This window comes from Vanellus vanellus, assembly GCF_965231255.1.
Source record: "Vanellus vanellus genome assembly, chromosome: 2".
Classification (NCBI taxonomy): domain Eukaryota; kingdom Metazoa; phylum Chordata; class Aves; order Charadriiformes; family Charadriidae; genus Vanellus; species Vanellus vanellus.
The window spans coordinates 44,967,265-44,987,712 of record NC_138906.1 but is presented as its reverse complement, the minus strand read 5'-3'; positions in this window follow the sequence as shown (position 1 = coordinate 44,987,712).

Below are 20,448 nucleotides of genomic sequence, written 5' to 3'. Positions count from 1 at the left end.
CGTATTCAGGCAAAACTCCCTACTGGAGATTGCCTGAGGAAAATTTCCCGAATTCCAGTCTTGGGTTTCTACTGGGAGTGAAGCTCGTTAGCTGTTCAAGCTCCCCTGAACTTGGTGACACCTGCTTAACTAATTCTCATATTTCTTTAAAAAATCTAACCTTTAGTTTTGGGTGGAGGATTCAGAATCTTCCCTGAGCCTTAAAATGACCAGCTGTGATCTGAGTGTAAGCCATGCTGCTGAATGCAGCAGAAAAAGTGCAACGTTCATAGAGAGGAGAGAGAGAACAGGGGAATATGTGTTTGCAAGCCATCCGTATGGAGAGGAAGAAAATAAAAATCACTCGTTTTGTCATATGAATTTCCACAGTCGTAAAGCATGGTTTAATTCTAAATATCAGTTTCCAAAAGAGTATTTGCCCTTTATTTTTGAGCCTAAGGCTCTTTTGAGCTAAGAATGAAAAAGCCCTTCCCAAGGGCTTGTGGAAGCATACATAAATTACTTCTGCATTTGTTGGTGTCTGAGCATGTATAGAGTCTTCCTTGACATCAGCGAATACATTGTTTCTCAATTTTCAACAATAAATGTTCAAACAACCCCATTATTGTCACTTCAACGTTCTTTAAATTGGACATGATCAACACATGCAGTGTAACCTTTCTGAGAGAAATATCGATGTGATCCAGCTACAGAAGTCTTTGTATAGCAAAACCAAGTTGGGATCAATAGAAAATCCAGATTTTCAAATGAATTTATGGCAGGAGTTGCTAAGTCTGGCAGGTTGCAGTTCAGCAGCACACTTGTTGGCCACGTCAGTCTTCATAAGAGTGACAGGTTTGATTAGACTCTTTGAGAGAGGCTGATTCAAAAATTCAGATGAAATAAGATCTTTCTGCCAATTTGCAATATCACATTCACAATCCATTCCAGACTCGTCAAAGGTAAGGAATAAAGGACTTAACATTTTAATCCCCTGAGAAAATGAGTAAGGAAATTATGTCTCCAAAAAATGTGTTTGGGTTTTTTTTTTTTGGAAAAACAAGAGTGGAGAACTATTAGTGAAGCTGACTACCATGAATATTGTGTGTCAGATCTTTCAAATCCCAGGCAACTGGCATGCAAGGGAATTCTTGTCAAAATTAAAGGGCAAATGAAAGGATAAAACAAACCTATCTGGTCAAGTTCATTTGTTAGACAAGGCCAATTTGTTTATATTTGTTCTTCATTTCTGTATTGCATTCATAAAGTTGCTATTTGTAAAGGTTTTAAAATGTTCCTTCTAAGTCACACTTTTTATTCTTTTCCCCCCCTTTTTTTAATTCCTTTCTTGTTATCCTGATTCACTGTGAAGGTATTGGGGGGGTTGTTGGGTTTTTTTTGCTCTGGTCACTGTGTGGTTCACACAGAGCAATTTGCAAAGAAAAACATGATTAATTTAGAGGAGATTTTAACATTAACTTTTCTCTTTTTATCTACCTCTTTCACAGTAGACTTAAGTTTACTTGAAATTCATAACACTGCATCTAATAACTGGATTACAGTGAAATGGTTGCTGGAAACTGTCCAGAAGTGTAACAAAGAGGTAAGTAGAGAAATCTAACAATCTCAAGTGAAGTTTTTGTATTATATGAAATTGGTTTTATTTTGTTTTACTTTGAGAAAACACAAAGATCTCAGGCTTAGATCTTTGCCACTGAATCGAGGCTTGGAATCAATAAATTTAGGGTGATTGTGGCATGATTCGGAAAATATGAGGAATGCATGAAATTTACTCCATCTTAGAAATGACACTGATCTCTAGCTGTTGTGCCTGCAAATATGCAACAAAGAAGTTGCCTATTAATGCTAATCAAATAGATTTATCTTTGGTTTTCATGCTGTAATTTAAATGATTCAACGGGGAGTTGCTCCTCTGTCAGATTCTGAGAAATTAAATGGCCTTGGGATGTGACCTCTCTTTGTGAGGGGGAACATCAACTCAGGATTCAGTTGTTTCAGATTTTTTTTTCATTTTAATATCGAAGAGGAAAGCCCCTGAGATATTCTAACTGAGCAGCAAAATTGTAACAGGATAGCAGAACTGGAACCACTTTTTTCTGTGGTAAATTTGGATCCTGAAACTTGATTCCATCTTCAGTGATTTTGCAGCTGAAGAGTCTTGTGCTTTTAAATTGCAACAATGAGGTGGGCAAGACATTCTGAATGAAGGTGGCCTATGAAAAAGTATTCACACTTGTCTTCCATTCATCACATAAAAATAATATAGAGTGCATTACCAAAGACAAGTGCACCTTACCATCACACTTCAGGCAACCTTTTCCTGGTTAGCTGACAACCTCTTTTTGCAAAAGACATTTGTCATCTACAACAGACAGATAGACAGATGTAACCTAGCTATATAAACCCAGGTATGCCTGTAGTATGGTGGGAAAAGTAATCAACATAAAAATCTGAAACAATGGACCTATCATGTAGTCATTTTAATGAAGTCAAGTTATTTTATTTTGTTTTATATATATGTATATTTCTTTCTATCTATATGAAAACAGCATTTTTGGATATGGCAGTTTGGAGATAAATATATCCTTGTGGTGTTTGTGGCAGAAACACTAAATTATTATGCTAGCACACGACAGCAAAAGAGAAAAACAAACGAATCTATTTTCACTGTCCAAGTTGAATGAAATGTGAAAATAAACAAACAGCACAGATGGTGAAACAGTTTAAATTTTTAATACTCTTCCATGTTAATCATTTTGGATATTTATAACAGCATCATAGCAACATATATTAAAATATGTTATTTTATTCTAAAAAAAAATAAACAGATGAGCAATTCACAATTTTCAGCAAAGTCATATTTAAAAAAATATTTTTGGGACATAATCAGTTTAAATTTTCCTGAATGAATATTAAACAATCTGTTCAAATGCTAAGTCTTTGGCAGGATCTTGTTTCTGTCTACTGTGGATAACCTATCTGAAAACTTACAATTCTGTATGCTCATTTCCTTTTCTTTATTAATTTGCTAAGTCCAGAAATGTAAGTATAGACAAGCAGAACTAGAATTCTCAGTAACTCTCTTCGTTGTTTTTCAGTATTCTCACAAACAGAACACAAATTTTGGAGAGGATCCCAAATGGCAGGTGCTGACACTAAGTAGAGACAGGAACAGCCTTCTTGTTAACATATTATCTACTGCTCACCTACCACTGCTCTGTTACAAAACTCATTGACAATGAAAGCTAAATGAACTAACTGAAAACTAATTCAGTACTGTTACAAATATTTCAGACAGCTGCATAAACCTTTCTGCAGCTTAAATGAAAACCAAGCGAAGAACCTCTGAAATCTTCTCTATGCCTAGCTGTGTTGGATAATATCCAAGCGACTATATTTTCTTTCCAGAGCAAATTTAAAGCATTCTTTGCAAAAGGTGGTGTCCTGGAGAGATGAACTGGGAAAACAGAAAGACAGATGGAGGAAATCAAATGAATCAGGTACTGCTGCTTGCACAAGGAAGTGAATGAGGAAGGCAAGTAGTTTATATGACCTTTGTAGATCCATATTGCTGTGTAACAGACCCATTAATAAAGTATATGATGTTAGAGTATTCTATACGTTAACAGTTGATGTAAACAGTCTCATCCCAAGTCACAAGAGACTCCAGCTCCTTAACCACCGTCTCTAATTTCTTTCTTTCATCTCCCTGAGGAATACTATGACTCCTAATTTGTTAAAGGGAGAGAAGATTAGAAGAAATATGTTAGTTTGTACACTGTTGCAAGTAGTGAATGTGATGATACTTATAATACTTCTTCAAATTAATTTTGCTTTTGATACCACTTTGATAAATGGCAAATACTGAGAAGCTAACATTTAGGTCCCTTAATTAAGAGAAAAATATAGGTGTCTCAGGCCTTGTTCTTGTGTTCAGTATTTTCTTTCAAATTGGAAAAACAGGCACACTTGCAGGTCTGTTACTGTCCTATTGCCCTTGCATTCTAAAGATGACCATACTGCTTGGTGGATATCAACAGGCTTATCAGGAATATCATGGAGCCAGTCCTGTGGAGGTGAAGTTTTCTTGTCAGAAGCAATGCAACAGTTGACTGTGTCTCCAATAAGTGAACATAGTATTTATTGAGAGAACAGCCAATCTAAGCTGTTCAAAGCATTTGGGGGGGGGAGAATTATTGGGCATTTCTCACAAAAATGTTAATTTTTAATTTTTTTACCTGCAAAAAATTAAATGTAGAAAAAAATTTTTGCAGGGAGATTTGTGTTTTATCATTTCCTCATTCATATTCCTCTTTTCTTCCTTTCTTTCCCACTGGACACAAAGTGAAATAAAAAATTAAAAAAAAAAAGGAAAATGGAAACCAGAAGCTCTTTGAACTGAATTCATACCTATGACAGATGCAATACGAAAGAAATTATAAAGGAAAAAAAAGCTCTGTCGGCTTACTACAACGACATAAACCTCTTTTTCATTGTTCTTCCTTTTCTTCTGTCAAAGCACAGATTGTGTTTTTTGTTAGAGTGAAGAGCCGAAGAGCTCTTTTGCATAAGATCAGAGACAGGTATATGGGCAGTGTCTATGAAGGATATCTTTTTATTTAGAGATCCCCATGAAGGATCATTCTGTTAAAGTTACTGACTGTGCTGTTAGTTCATGGAGCTTTCTTTTCTGTTTTCTCCTTTAACTTGAGGATTGAACTTCCCCATTACCTAGCCAGATAGTGATGTTCAACTCATCCTAACTGTGTAGCATCTTGCTATTATGGAGGTGCTATGCTTCCTTAATATGCCTTACCGGTCTTTTGAGGAAGCTAATATCCTAGTTTGCCATCCTCCCATCCTCCTTTCAGAAACTGTGTTAGATGCTGTCAGCCTTGTAAGTTTTGCTAGGTAAATATGAAACTGTGGTCTTAGCTTGCTTCTAGACAAATGATACAGGGAGGAGAGGATGCTCAGCGTGTACCCCCTTAATGGGTGGGTACATATCACACTGCCAAGATTTTCCAAAATGGTTAGTGGCTGAAGGTGTTTTGGCTGGTGGATGCCACAGTTGAGATACCTTATAATGAGCCTGAGTTTTGGAAAATGGCCCATGAAACCGGGCCTTTAGCAACAAGCACTAGTCACTCTCAGATGCTTGGCAATATGCTGCCTTGTTTTCCTCCTTGGTTTTTGCAACCCTCACTGTGGACTATCTCTGGTGACTATCACAAAGCCTGTCTATGTTAAAATATTATTTAGCTGGTACCTGTGATAGTTTCGCATCCTTTACATATCAGCCACAAGAGGGGGATGTGGAATACTCACTGAATGGTAGGTTTTAGTCCACTGTTTCTGACAGTTGTCAGTGTTATTGAAAGCTTCTATGTATTTTAACATCCTGCAATCTTTAGCACTAGGCTTATTTTCCTGGAAATCATGGCTTGCAACGGTCTATTTTTAATTAGAGGCAACCTTTAGAGGGTGTTTAGATGGAAATATTCTGTCACCTAAATTTGTCCACCTTTTACTTTTTAATAGAACAGTTACAGTTGTTTGATGCTTTCAGAGAACTATGCAGCTATCTCACCACAGAAAAAGGAATTAATGGTACAACATGATTTTTTTTCCAATAAATAAATTCTAACTGATACACAGTTTCTAATCATAGGAAACCTGTTTTACAGCAACTGTGCTGTGATGAGCTATTTTAGGGGCAGAATGGTGCATACTGTAGAAAATTTGTACATGAGGGCAAAAGGAATAGACAATTGCTTTTGGGGACTGTGTAGATTAGTACATCATTGCATACTAACAAAGTGCTAATTGCTCCTTTTGACCACGGGCCCAGTTTACAGAGCTTTAGCACAAATGTGCCCTGTGCACTAAATTACAAAACTAACACTGCATTATTTCTCGGTACAGCTTGCAAATTCTTGTAGGGCAATATGCATTAGCCTTAATTGGATGCAAAGAAAAAGGATGGCATAGACATACTCACTTGCAATTTAGAAAGAACAGCCCTGGTGCTAATTACCCAGGTTGCAAATGTTGCATTTGCTTTGTGACGATAGTAGTAAAAGCAAACAGTATACATATATTTATATAATTTTAGGATTATGTTTTAATATTGTATATAATAACTACACAAGCAATAATTTGTCTATACTTGATATGTTAGCTAAAAAACAGGTGTGAACTACTTTGAACAGGTTGTTGGTACTGATTTTAGAGAAATTTTAAAATAGCAGCTGTTGAGAAGATTTGCCAATTTGTTAATGACCATTTCATAATAACTGGGAAGGTAGAACAGAACCATGTAGAGTAATCTCTCATCTTTATCTTCCTTAGAATTGTACTCAGAAAGGTAAACGTTTTAGTTTGGAAAAATAGCATCTCATGTTTCTGCTCCTTTTCTAAAAGTCCAGATTTGCTCACAGACTCTTTCCACCCCTCAAAGAGGACAGAAAGAAGTATCATGACTGGATACACAGAGTCAATAAGAAACTTCACCTGTTTGGAAAGGCATAAATCTACAGGTGTCATTCCCATTCTGCTGCACATCACTTTAACCTTTCCTGCACCGGACTTTTTATTTTGTTGTTCTGCTAACAGGGAAATTTGAAGATCAGGCTTCTTTCACATATTTGTTTGGTCCCTTTTTTATTTTCATACAAGAGTTAGAATCATAGAATGGTTTAGGTTGGAAGGGACCTTGAAGATCATAGAGTTCCAGCCCCCCTGCCAGAGTTCTTAGAGGTCTGACTTTCTTTAGATAGGCAGCCTGGCAATAACTGAATTTAGTATCTACTATGATTTAATTCTAATTCTTCATTTGGGATCCCATTACTAGAGGCCCAATCTGAGACTTCAGGTATGAATTGTACTATTTGAGGGCAGGGCATATATTACAGTATTTTAGTAAGGAAAAAGGTGTTTAGAAAGGGAAAAAAAAAAAGATGCTGTAGGGAATATGCCAGTGTTGTGAAAAGAAAAGGCTAAAATATTTTGTGGGTTTTCCTTTCACACATTGTTAAAACAATATGAATACCGAATAACAAAAATTCCACTCTCTAGTCTGTTCTTTATAATAAATGGGTTGATAAATAAAAGTATAAAATGCAACTGAAAAGGACAGGTATGTGTCACCATAAGGGCACTCTGTGTCACAAAGCAAGTATGCCTTAGCGCCAGCCAAAACAACCACCCACTCAGGGTACTGAAGGGTAGGCATGCTGTTATGACCCAGATTCAAATGGTGAGAGTAGGAGTGAGAAAGTGAAAGTGTTAATAATACTTCAAGCACAGAGCTAATGGGAGGGGAATTTCTGGGATTCCCCTTTCGTTCCTATTCTCTCTCAAAAGAAAACTACAGAGTTCCCTCCGGAAAAAAAAAAAAAAATCTCTTTGGCTTATCACCAAATCTTGGATTTTTGGACTGAAAGATGTGCAGCAGAACTGTATGCCTGTCCTGGCTGGAACTTCATGTATGAGTACTGAAGAGGGATAGATGAATTGAAAGGTATAGAAAATTCTCAGAGGACTCGAAACTTTGACTAGTGCTGAAACACTTTTTGAGGATGGAAAAAGATGGGTAATTTAAAATACTGACATACTTCTTTGTTTTGCTGCAGCTGACACAAATTTGAAAGACAATAAATCTGTTGCTTCCATCAACACCAAATCCAGCAGCCTGCCCCACCAAATAGCTTGCACAATGGCTTTTGGGAGAGGATGGAGCATATGCTTACCATACTGCTGCAAAAACTCCTTTTTCTTACTCCTTCATGTGACTAACTCAGTTCATTCTCATTAGAATGAGCATTGTTATGTTGCTGAAGTGTTTGATATTTTATATTTTACAGAAATACTAGGAAGCCTTCCAACTCAGATAGGCTTTCTATTAGGCTTTGTATTAACACTGAATGTTGTTAAACAAGAGTTAACATTAGTAAACTCAGACGTTTTAGCGTGGTTGCTTTTTTAGGTTTTTATTAAGTTTAGTAATTAAGAAATTAAGGCTTGATCAGACCTAGCAGCACCTATGTTGAACAACATTCATAGATACAAATTACTTGATCCATTGCAAGTGGATGACTCATGTAGGTAGATTCTGTATAACAGACATAAGGATTGCAGCATCAAGCTCTCTGAAAACTTCTATGCCTCAGGAAGTCCTGTATTCAATGCATTTTCACATAATAAGTGTAGGGCCGTAAAGATAATCACGTGGTAGTTCTCTCTTTAACTTGTTAAAACTAACATGGGTTACAGGGCTACCACTATCTCTTTCTGTTAATGTTTTGCTCCTTTGATGTAGGCAGTTTTTCAGTCAGAAAGAATGAGAAATGTCAGTATGTGGTTGCTTGCTTACAATATTTAGAATTACTCCAATAAATATGACTTTTTTGCAAAATTGAAATTATTTATTTACACTATCAGTTGCGCTTGTGGAGAGACTCCCCTAAGGTAGAGCGTAAATGAATTAAAAGTGGGGCTCAAGGGTTCTCATTAGCTTGCCTTCCTCTGAAGCTTTCCGATGTTTGCAAGAGGGGGTGATGGAAGGTGCGGGAGGAGAAGGAGGAGATTATCTCCTTTTGTGGTGGCTCTTGTCAAGGCTTTTTCTCCCAGTGACTGAGCGCAGATATTGAAAGTCTGTTCCATCTCCCCAAAGTCTGATGTCAACATCAGATGTCGTCCTTAGCAGCAGCAGCAGCAGCCGCTGTGACAGTAAAAGGCAAACAGTGGAATACATAGCCAAAATGTTGAAGTCCCTGCTTCCCTCCTCAGGGCTAACAAAGCATGCAGAGACCTACATTCTGAACTTGGGACGCAGCTGTTAAAAGCACTTTATGACATACAGCAACCTGTATGTCTGGAAAACTTTGTGATTGCAAGTGATTTGGACAAGTCTGGCTTTTGAAGCAAAGCAAAAACTGGATTCTGAAAGTTTGAAAGTGTAACAACTGAGTAAGAATGGCAGAATTTCACACCTCTTATTTCAGATTTTCAAAAGAGGCAAAATAATGTGCCTGGTGTTTTAACTCAGCTTTGTTTTTAATACAATAAAATATATGATAATATAAAACTATATGGATGGAATTAAATGAACCATACAATATACCCCAGAAACCACAACAAATTGCATCTGCATAAAAATCTTCATTCTAAGGGGCAGTTTGAAAAGTATTTGCTTCACATAAAAACTGTTTATTAGTCTCATCACGTTTCCTGGTACAGTGGAACTGTTAGTAATATATAGCAGTATTGGAAAACACTTTAAAATTACTGTATCCAAGGACTGGAGTGAGTTGCCTTACTGTAGGTTGTCATGCTGTTTCTTTTTCTTCTTTTTTTTTCAACTGCCATCTGTGCTCCAGAATTTAGGTTTTCATTAAAGCAAAAATCAACTGTAAGGATTTCAGTCTCATTCACATTAAAAGTCCTTGGCATAACTGAGAACCCGATCACATACTTACAAAGAAAAACTGAGATTTAATCCTGTTATTTTCCAGTTTGTATGTGATCCTCATCAGTTTAAAATCCGTGCAGTTCTAGAGCTATATGGAGTCACCCGGAGGCACAAACAGAAACCAAATACCAAGTGTTGTAATGAAGCTCCTTTACCCTTCTGCAAGCTTGCAATTGCCTCTCTGAGAGTTCAGAAATATCCTATGAATCTCAATGCAGTATGAGCTTGGAGATCTAATGGCAGTAACTTAACTCTCTGCTTTTTTAGCCATTTCGTTCTTGATCAAAATGTATGATATTAGATGTATGGAGATTGGCACAGGTTGCTCTATGCAGTAAACATGAATAGCTGGAGAGATAAATTACCAGCAGCCTGAATTGTTAATTTAGACAAAACCTGAAATTTCATGTGATAACTTTAAAAATATGATTATTTTAAATCCATTGGGTTGGGTTTGTGGGTGGGTTTTTACAAATAGCACTGCATTTTTCCCATTCTTGTGTTTGTATCATTTTGAATTGTAGAAGAAGTCAGGTCGAAAACAAAACTTACTAGTAATTAATATTACTATTTCCATTGATACCACTATCCAAAATGTTGAGGAACTCGTTAGTAGGTCAGATGTTGGTTTTGTACTTCACATGAAAGAGGCCACTTGGTGGTGCTGGTATCAGCGTACCTCCAACTTGTCACTGGTGCTCAGGAAGTGACGTCATCATTAATTGTTCCAAGAATAACAGTAGGTTGAAAAACAAAATAATCAGTGATAAATTACCCCCCCCCCCCAAAAAAAATGTTTGTATTATGTTTGTTAATGTTTGTTGTTGGTTTCCCATATGAAATCATGGTTTTCGTACTGTTTCAAGAAGCTTTTAAAAATGGTATTGACAAAACCAGGCTCAGTATAACTCCATGAAAATGAGAGCTTTTTTAATCTTCTGAAAATTTGCATTCTGAAACTGTTCCCTCGTTTTCTGGATAGCATCATCCATTGGATCTCTCAAATAATTCCCTTCTGAACTTCTGGGATTTGAGGGGGCAGGAGGGAGGGTCTTCATTCAGAGTACTAACCAGGCATGACCTGATTCAAGTTGTAAAAATTGAGATCCATGAAGCCTGAATTAATGTTTGCACAGCCCTTGAAAAGTATACAGTGCAGTGTAATTGCTGAGTTCAACATAATTGTTAATTATTTTGATGTGGCTTCAGGCAGCATAAAAACAGCAGTGAGCTCACACTTTTCATCTGCAGGAGACACCAGAAATCACAGGATTAAAAAAAATACTGTATTCTATAGGCCAGTTAACAGGAAAAAAATGATGTGGGGGAGAAATCCTGGCATTCTGAAACACAACGCTGCTAAAACACAATATTTCATAGGAGATTTGTGTGATACTTTAAGGTAAAATGTTTATCAGTAAAATTCATATTACCTTGCAAATGGGAAATACCAGTTCTGCTGGCATTAGTTAAAGTGAAAGGATGCAAGGCATGTTCATGGTTAGAAAACTGTTCAGAAGATTGGTTTTCTTTTACTAATGCAATACAGAATGAGGCAACACTGGTGAAGGGAAAAAGAGAGCTTTGTGAGAAGAAGAGCCCATGGTTTGACCAAGTGGTGGTGCAGTTCGTGCATTTTCCAAGTAAAATCCTCAGAAACCAGTGTAATTGGTGAGTAATGTTTTACTGAATTGCTCTCTTTAGATTGTCAGTGGAATGGAGTGAGAAATTGCGTTGTGTGAGTGCCGGCTGCATGCTGCAGCTGCAGTTCTTCATGAGGCTGAATCTAACTTCTTGCCACGTGAAGTCTGGAGAGATGACAGAGGCTTAAAGCTCCCGATCCTCCTTGCTAACCAGCAACAGAGAAGATGTCCCAGGGTGAAATGCTGATCCTGTTAAGTCAGAGCCAAAACTCCGGCTGACTTCAGCAGAAGCTGGGTTTCACCCTATTTTTTGCCCTTAGAAAAGTAGACACTGTGAGTGCACTTAGGCATCTTTGTGAGAAACATGCTTTGTTGCCACTGTGGCTGGGAAACATTTAATCAACACAGAACTGGAATCAACACCCATCTTGTGTCAGATCCATGTGTTGTCTCAGTTTCCCTTGCTTTCCCATGGGTCTCCTGTGTGGATTCTGATCTATGGAAATGGAAGGGGTTTGCAAACCATGCTCATCGCTGTGCCACAGGAAGGAGTTGCAAGCTCTGTGCACTGTGGACGTGGACAGACGCAGAGTTTTGTTACTGTAGTTGTTCTGGTCTCCAAAGGTTTTTTTAGGTTTTGGCTTTAGAGGATGTGCAGGGCAGAAAGAGATGATATGAAACGATGCTCAGAAAAGATTTGACTCCTCATCCACGTACACCAGTGCAAAATTGAACAGTAAAGAAAAGCTGTTTTCCTATAGCCAGCGTAACTGAAAGTACCAAATCACTATGGAATTGCCAGGCCTTGTATTAATTTGGTTTATATCACAGAGAGTAGTGTGCACCAGTAAAAAATTAGCAACTGGGTATTTAAAAAGGAATGGTACATATTACTTATTTGTGGGTTTCATGCTGGAGACATTTTTTCTGATATTGGAGGTACTGTCATATGCAAAACTTCACCCAAAACAAATGACTCAGACCTAAGAAAGCAACCCCACTGAGAAGGCTGCTTGGTAAATGATGAGCTGGCAGGGACATTCTGATTTTATAGAGAAAGTAGTTTGAATACATCTCATGTGACTAATGGGATATACTATCACTCACAGACAGTCTACTGGGTATAGCATACGTACAATATAAAACCATGTTATTTTGCAAAGTTTTTATGTATCTGGGAGATATTTAGCAGCACATTTACAAAGCTGGTGGAAATCTGTTCAGCTAAGTTACCTTTATTAGCTTGTAGCTTGTCCCACCTCAAAGATTAACACAAACCCAACACAAAGGTACAAGGATACATGTATTCAGCTGTTAATATGTAAGTTTATATTAGATCTGCTCATCGTTATACCATTTGTGGAAGTTTGTGGGGATCTTTTTCTTACCCACAGTAATTATAGCTCCCAACTGTTTCGTGTCATGGTAATACCCTTGCACATTACTGCATTTATCAGAGGAACCAAGGGGAAGAGTAGCTAGAACACTGCGTTTCTGATGGGTTTAACAAAGTGTGATATTCAGGGGAGTTTTAGATCATCTTCTCTGGTTTTTAATGTACAGTGGGGCTTAGAATATTCAACTGTTACTGTAGGGATGTTTATGTTAAAAAAAAAAAACTTAAATGTAGCTGTATTTAATATGCAAAATGCTCAAATGTAGGCAGACTCACAAATTATTCAGATCAAATAGCTATACAGTTTTAAATAGTGCTGAAGTCAAATATGACCTATACGCCATCTCATAGTCAAGATAAATCAGAAGATACGGAACAAAAATGACTGATTGACCAATCTCATGTTAAAGAAATTGGAATTTAAGTGATGATTTAACAAGAAAACAAACAAAAATAAACTGAACTTTAATTATGCTGATACAGAAAGACTGTGGATAATTATTTGAGAGAAAGAAAAGTAAATGCTACAAGAACAGATGTTCTTTGACATTCCTTTAAGAAATATGAAAAGCAGAGATAATCAAACTCATATACCAGATTTGGAACATACACGTCAACTCCATAAGATATTCCTGCATTTCCAGAGACAAGGGTTTCTAATGTAGTGATTAGAAAAATCTTTGAGTTCACTCTAGGCTTAAGTGGATGGTATTACTTATCATTTATATAAAATTTCCTCAGATATTTTAGAAATGTGATGAAAAGAACTAAATCTCCACGTGGAGAAATATGCCAGCCATATCACTATAGCAATCACAATGGCTCTTTTAAATGAAAATAGAAAAAAACTACCTATTTGTATGAAAGGCAAAATGTGTTAAAATACTTAAACATACAAAATAGTTTAAAAGTCTTTTTAAACCACAAAATGTAAGTACTTTTCTATATAACCAAGTATATAGCTGCTTTTAAGAGAAGTAGACTCCAGTGGGTATGTCAGTTTAGTTATTGCTTAAAACATGATGTTTAAGTTGTTGTGGAAGAAACAAAAGTCCTACTTCTATGTTGGCTCTTTTTGTTTTTTTTCCTACTGGATTCCCATGAGATGTGATTGACACAATCTCAGTGACAGCAAAGCAATACCAGAAAGGGCACAGTTCTAAGACAGTTGAATTATAAGCCAAGAAAAAAGAAATGCCAGTTGGCCAAACACAGGAAGTATAATTCTGACAGTTTGTTAGTCGTTATGTCTCTGTCGCCAATGAAAGTAGTATAAAGAAAGTCTGTTGTTTCTAGCTCCTGACTATATTGAAACATTGCTCCCATATGATAATGTTGAAATGGTTATCTCTGCTATGTTGATGGTGATGTTTTCATTTGACTTTGCTCATATTTCGCATGTAGATTCATCATTTTACATTCCAGCTTTGATCACAGAGAACTAACATCTAAGCATGCCTGTGTCACAGTTAGTTGTCCAGGCCATGTTACCCTACCTGACTTACAAGATTGTCACAGAGAATGAGGGGCAGAATGTAAGTGATGTTTGATTATAAAACGGGTGTTACTTCTATCCTTGCTAAGAGGCCTGTTACTTGTCATAGATGGAAATTAGGCTGGCCTGACCTGATTTAATCTTAACAAATGTATCCTGTTGCTTTTATCTCTATTAGGTCCTGGTCTTATAAATATCTTGTGTGATTACTTGTTGAGCTGAGTTAGGCTGGCCAGCTGCTGGGTATGATCGTGTGGTTATGTTACCAAACTAAGGTTGGGCTGGGCTGTCTTCCTCCTTCATGTCATTTGCTTGTTCCTTTTTCCTTGTGTGGCACTGGTGTCCACACTGCCACACACCAAGTAAAATTAAGGATTTGATCTAGCAGAACTTACCCAGCTGGGAGGAGAGGGGTGGAGAGGGAGAGGGGAAGAGTTGTCAGAGAAATTGGTTCCTTCACCTGGCTTACCACACAGCTGCAAAAATGCCAGTGCTAACACTAGGCAGATGGCCAGATGTGTGGAGCAAAGTGTGACTGCCCTGCCCATTGACTAGCTACACATATGTTGGGTTAAAATGATTATCAGCTCCTCTTTCTCCCTGTGCAAACCAGCATGGTGGTTACCTATTTCCAGTCTCTTAGAACCTCTTATATCCTTGAGGTTATAAAAAAGAATTGCTAATGGCTTTAAATTACTTTATCTAGTTCCCTGTGAGCTCTAGGCTATAGCAAATTACATCAGGTGTATACAATTTAGAAACCTCTAACTTATCAAAGTAGCCTCTAACTTGTTCCCTCCCTTTCCCAGCCTGAGTTCTTGCTTTACATCCCTGTGTTAGTTCTCAGATCATGGGTAACCTCCTGAGGCTGCAGTTTCATGTTTGTTGACTAAATAGGATTCCTGTCCCAGTTGCTCTGGTATTTGTCATGGGACGTCACCCTCCATGTTGTGCTGGTGCATGTGTTTGGGAGTCGGTTTTGTGGATTAAATGAGGGAATTGATCCAAGTTGAAAAAGTCATGTTTTATTAATTGTTTTATTTTAACCCCAGTCCCTGAGGGGACAGCATACCAATGAAAACAAGACGGGGATTGGGAATACCTTAAGCCACTGACCACTTTCTATTGTGAAAACAAGCCCCTGCAAAGACTTCAGCAAAACAGCTTCAGACTTACATGATTGCAGCTGAGATTAAAATCTGGCCTTGATGCATCAACCATCTGTTTCCATCCCAAGAAAAGAGACTCAGCAGGAATATTTGTAATTCTGAGGACAGGATTCTGGTTTCATTCCTGTAGTTATATATCACAAATAACTCTACTGATGGTGTTGGAGTTATTTTCTTGTTCATTCCAGTGTATACTGTTTGAGAATCTGCTCTCTAGAAAATTACAGAATGAAAGGCATGCTTTGGGACAGACCTGGATTTCAGTCTCTCCAGGTTTACACCAGCATAATTCTATTGGAGTGCTCTGGATTCATACCGGTCTAGTTCAAAATATGGCCTTTTTTAAGCAATATGAAATGCATATATTTTTGTCTCAACAACTTCGGAGGAGTGTACCTCACCACTGCTATCTTGGTAGTTCTAATTAAATGTGACATTTTTTCACTCCTTGAATTTTGCCCATATTTGAAGTGGCCTGCACAGGGAGTATATTAAATCTATGAAGCAAAAAACACATGGATGCCTGTATTTTTACTTTCTACAAATCCATTTAAAAACATATAAAATAGAAATGAAAATAAATATAAAGATATTAATTTCAATTAAAATTATCATCACTCGGGGATCTCGTCTTGCTGACCATTGTGTTTGGTAGCAGTTACAGAAAAAGTTTTACTCCAAAAATACGGATAAGCATTTTGACTAAGTTGCTTACGTCTGGTGCACAGTAGCACCCACTGATTAATGTCGCCACTGGTATGATGAAGTATGCACTTTGGTTTCTTGGTAAGAATTAAAAGAACTGGGAACCAGTGTTTATAACACATGCTGGAAGAAAATATTACATATCTGTTGACATAATAGCTAAAAGAATATATCAAAAGATCAGAGAGATAAAACACCCTGTTCTTTTCTGTACATCTATGGGCTCATGTTTACACAAAACATGGCACACAATTTGGAATACCTTAAAAAAAGTTTTCTCTTCTTGCCTGATTTGCATACCTCTTCAAACTTGCACATAGCATATGATATATTTCGTCGGTACGTATTTGTTTTAATAGCATCTTCTTTTTTGTAACACCATTCCCCCTTCCCTCCTAGCAGAATCCTGACTTTGCCTCCAATTTTGTCTTGTACCTTCCTCCTTCCTGCTGTGGAGTAGATTTGCATATAAATCCAATTAATAAATACATCACAGAAAGAACATCAGTTTTTTGGCAGTCTCTGCTCTGGAACACAAATATTGGGGATATTTACAGATGTTCCTCTCTTCAGATGTTCTCTTTCTTACAAAGATGAGCCAGGGGCTCCTGTAATAGGAGCCAACAGGGAAATGCCAGGGAAATACCTCAAAGGAATTAAGAGGTGTTCCTCTAAGAAGGTGACACGGCCAACACCCCAGCTGAAGTGCCTCTGCACCAATGCAACAAACAGGAGGAGCTGGAAACCATTATGCAGCAGGAAGACTATGATATAGTTGCCAACACAGAAACATGTTGGGATGACTCACACAACTGTAGTGCTGCAATGGATGGCTATAAACTCTTCAGAAGGGATAGGCAAGGAAGGAGAGACGGTGGGGTGTTAGGGGGTGTTTTGACTGTCTAGAACTTAATGATGGTGATGAGAAGGTTGAGTGCTTATGGGTAAGAATCAAGGGGAAGGACAACAAGGCAGATATCATGGTGGGATGAAGAAGCAGACGAAATATTCTTTAAGCAGCTGGGAGAAGTCTGACAATTGCTAGCCCTTGTTCTTGTGGGGGATTTCAGCTTACCAGATGTCTGCTGGAAATACCATAAACAGGAGAGGAAACAGTCTAGAAGGTTCCTGAAATGTGTGGAAGATAACTTCCTGACACAGCTGGTGAGTGAGCCAACTAGGAATGGTGCCCCACTGGACCTATTGTTTTATGAACAAAGAAAGACTTGCAGGTGATGTGACGTTTGGAGGCTGTCTTGGGCATAGTGACCACAAAATGACAGAGTTTTTGATTCTTGGAGGAGTAAGGAGGGAGGTCAGCAGAACTGCTACCTTGAACTTCTGGAGGCCAGACTTTGGCCTCTTTAGGAGTCTGATTGGCAGAATCCCTTGGGAAGCAGTTCTGAGGGGCAAAGGAGTCCAGGAAGGTTGGACATTTTTCAAGAAGGAACTCTTAAAAGTGCAGAAACAGGCTGTCCCCACGTGCCAAAAGATAAGCCAGTGGGGAAGAAGACTGGCCTGGCTGAACAGAGAGCTTTGGCTGGAACTCAGGGGTTAAAAGAGAGTTTATGACCTTTGGAATAAGAGGCAGACCACTCAGGAGGACTACAAGGAGGTCATGAGGTTATGCAGGGAGAAAATTAGAAGACCCAAAGACCAACTAGAACTTAATCTGGCTACTGCTGTGAAAGACAATAAAAAATATTTCTATAGCTACATGAGCAACAAAAGGAGGGCTAAGGACAATCTGCATCCTTTATTGGATGCAGAAGGAAACATAATGATAAAAGATGAGGAAAAGGCTGAGGTACTTAATGCCTTCTTTGCCTCAGTCTTTAATAGTAAGACCAGTTGACCTCCAGGTACCCAGCTATCTGAGCTGGAAGACAGGGACAGGGAGCATAATTATTCCTGTAATCTAAGAGGAAATCAGTAGCAACCTGCTACACCACTTAGACACACACAAGTCTATGGGGCTGGATGGGATCCACCCAAGGGTACCGAGGGAGCTGGCAGAAACGTTCACCAAGCCACTTTTCATCATTTACCATTAGTCCTGGCTAACCGGGGAGGTCCCAGTTGACTAGAAGTTAGCAAATGTCATGCTCGGGTACAAGAACGGCCAGAAGGAGATTCTGGGGAACTACAGGCCTGGCAGTCTGAACTCTGGATGAGGGGATCGAGTGCAGCCTCAGTAAGTTTGCAGACAACACCAAGTTGTGCAGGAGTGTTGATCTGCTTGAGGGTAGGAAGGGTCTACAGAGGGATCTGTACAGGCTGGATCAATGGACCAAGGCCAGTTGTATGAGGTTCAACAAGGCCAAGTACCGGGTCCTGCACTTGGGTCACAACAACTGCATGCAACACTACAGGCTTGGGGAAGAGTGGCGGGGAAGAGTGGCAGGAAAGCTGCACAACAGAAAAGGACCTGGGGGTGTTGATCAACAGCTGGCTGAATATGAGCCATCAGTGTGCCCAGGTAGCCAGGAAGGCCAACAGCATCCTGGCTTGTCTCAGAAATAGTGTAGCCAGCAGGACTAGGGAAGTGATCCCCCTGTACTCAGTACCAGTGAGGCTGCACCTTGACTACTGTGTTCAGTTTTGAGCCCTTCACTACAAGAAAGACATAGTGTGCTAGAGCGCATCCAAAGAAGGGCAACAAAGCTGGTGAAGAGTCTAGAGCACAAGTCTTATGAGGAGCAGCTGAGGGAACTGGGGTTGTTAAGCCTGGAGAAAACGAGGCTGAGGGGAGACCTTATTGCTCTCTACAACTGCCTGAAAGGAGGTTGTAGCAAGGTGGGTGTCTCTTTTCCCAAGAAGCAAGTGATAGAACAAGAGGAAAAGGCCTCAAGTTGCACCAGGGGAGGTTTATATTGAATATTTCTTTACTGAAAGGGTTGTCAAGCATTGGACCAGGCTGCCCAGAGAAGTGGTTGAGTCCCCATCCCTGGAGGTATTTAAAAGACGTGTAGATGTGGTGCTTAGGGACAGGGTTTAGGGGTGGACTTGCAGTGCTAGGTTAACAGTTGGACTTGATGATCTTAAGGATCTTTTCCAACCTAAACAATTCTATGACTCTATGATTCCTCCTGCAGCATCGACAAGTCTTATTACCTTCACCTTCTGCATGACCACGCAGGAACCATCTGTCTCCCATGCGGGCTTAGCTTCAGTAACTTCAGCAAGCATATTCTTCTTCAGCTTGCAAATTTACAGGCCTGATTCTCCACTCTACCTGTAGAGGATTTCCTAAAAGGCACCATCAGAAGTGTTGGCTTCTTCCTTCTTTATGCACCAAGTCAGATGCTTCACTAATCCCTGCATGTCACTCAAGGCTTGATACTGCCCGGATCTCATTCTGAAGGAGGAAACTTCACATGAAAGCACATCTAACATCACACAATGCTGAAAGAAGATACCACTGGTTAGTCTGTTAATCCAGCCGATTGGTTTTGGTGTTTGGGGTTTTTTTGGTTGGTTGGTTTTTTGTTTGTTTGTGTTTTGTTTTTTTTTTTTTCTCAAATACATGCTGGTACATTGTAAAGCACTACTGTTTTCAGGATAATTTTTTTTTTTTTTTTTTTCCAGAATTTGTCATGAGTCATGATCGTCATTTTTGCAGGTCATCCACTGCAGTCCAAAGAAGAGAAAAACTGCAAGTATTATATTTAGTATTCATCAGCATGTGTGATGGGTGCATATTTTGTATTTGTGCTATGTACTTTAGGTAACTCCAGGGAATTTCTCAGTAGATATATATGGGCTAATGGGAAGATTTGGGTGTTCTCACCATGTTACGATTGTCCAAGTGGTCATATATATAAGCATTCATATGACATGCTGGTACTTAACCATGAGTCAACAGTGTGCAGATGAAAGCTAACCGCATACCACATTAGTAAAACAGTGGGCAGGAGGTTGAGGAAGACGACCATTCCCCACTATATAATACCTGTGAGATCAGTTCTGGAAGTCTATTTCCAGTTTGAGGCACTGTGGTACAAGACAAATATTTGCATATGGAGGGGTTTATACTTTGGTAAGATATGTATCTTACCCATGTATGTGGGGGATCTTGCCAATGTATACAAATACCTGAAGGGACGTTGCAATGAGGACAGAGCCAGGCTTTTTCCAGTGGTACCCAGTGACAGGACAAGAGGCCATGAGGACCTACTGAAACACAGGAGAGACCCTCTGAACATAAGGAATCATTTCTTTGCTGTGAGGGTGACTGAGCATGGATATGGGTTGTCCAGAGAGGTTGTGGTGTCTCTGTCCTTGGAGATATTCAAAAGCCGTCTGGACATAGTCCTAGGTAACCAGCTCTAGGTAGCCTTGCTTGAGCAGAAGTGTTGGACCAGGTGACTTTCAGAGGTCACCTCCAACCTCAGCCATGCTGTGATTCTGTGATGTGTAGGAGCAAATCCAGTAGAGGGTCAGAAAGGTGATCAGAGAAGTATATGTTGTAGAAAGCTATTGAGAAGATCATAGTAGCAGTGGGCAAACACTCGAACTGGGGCTGAGACCTATCATGGAATCTCCATCCTTGGTGATACTCAGAACAT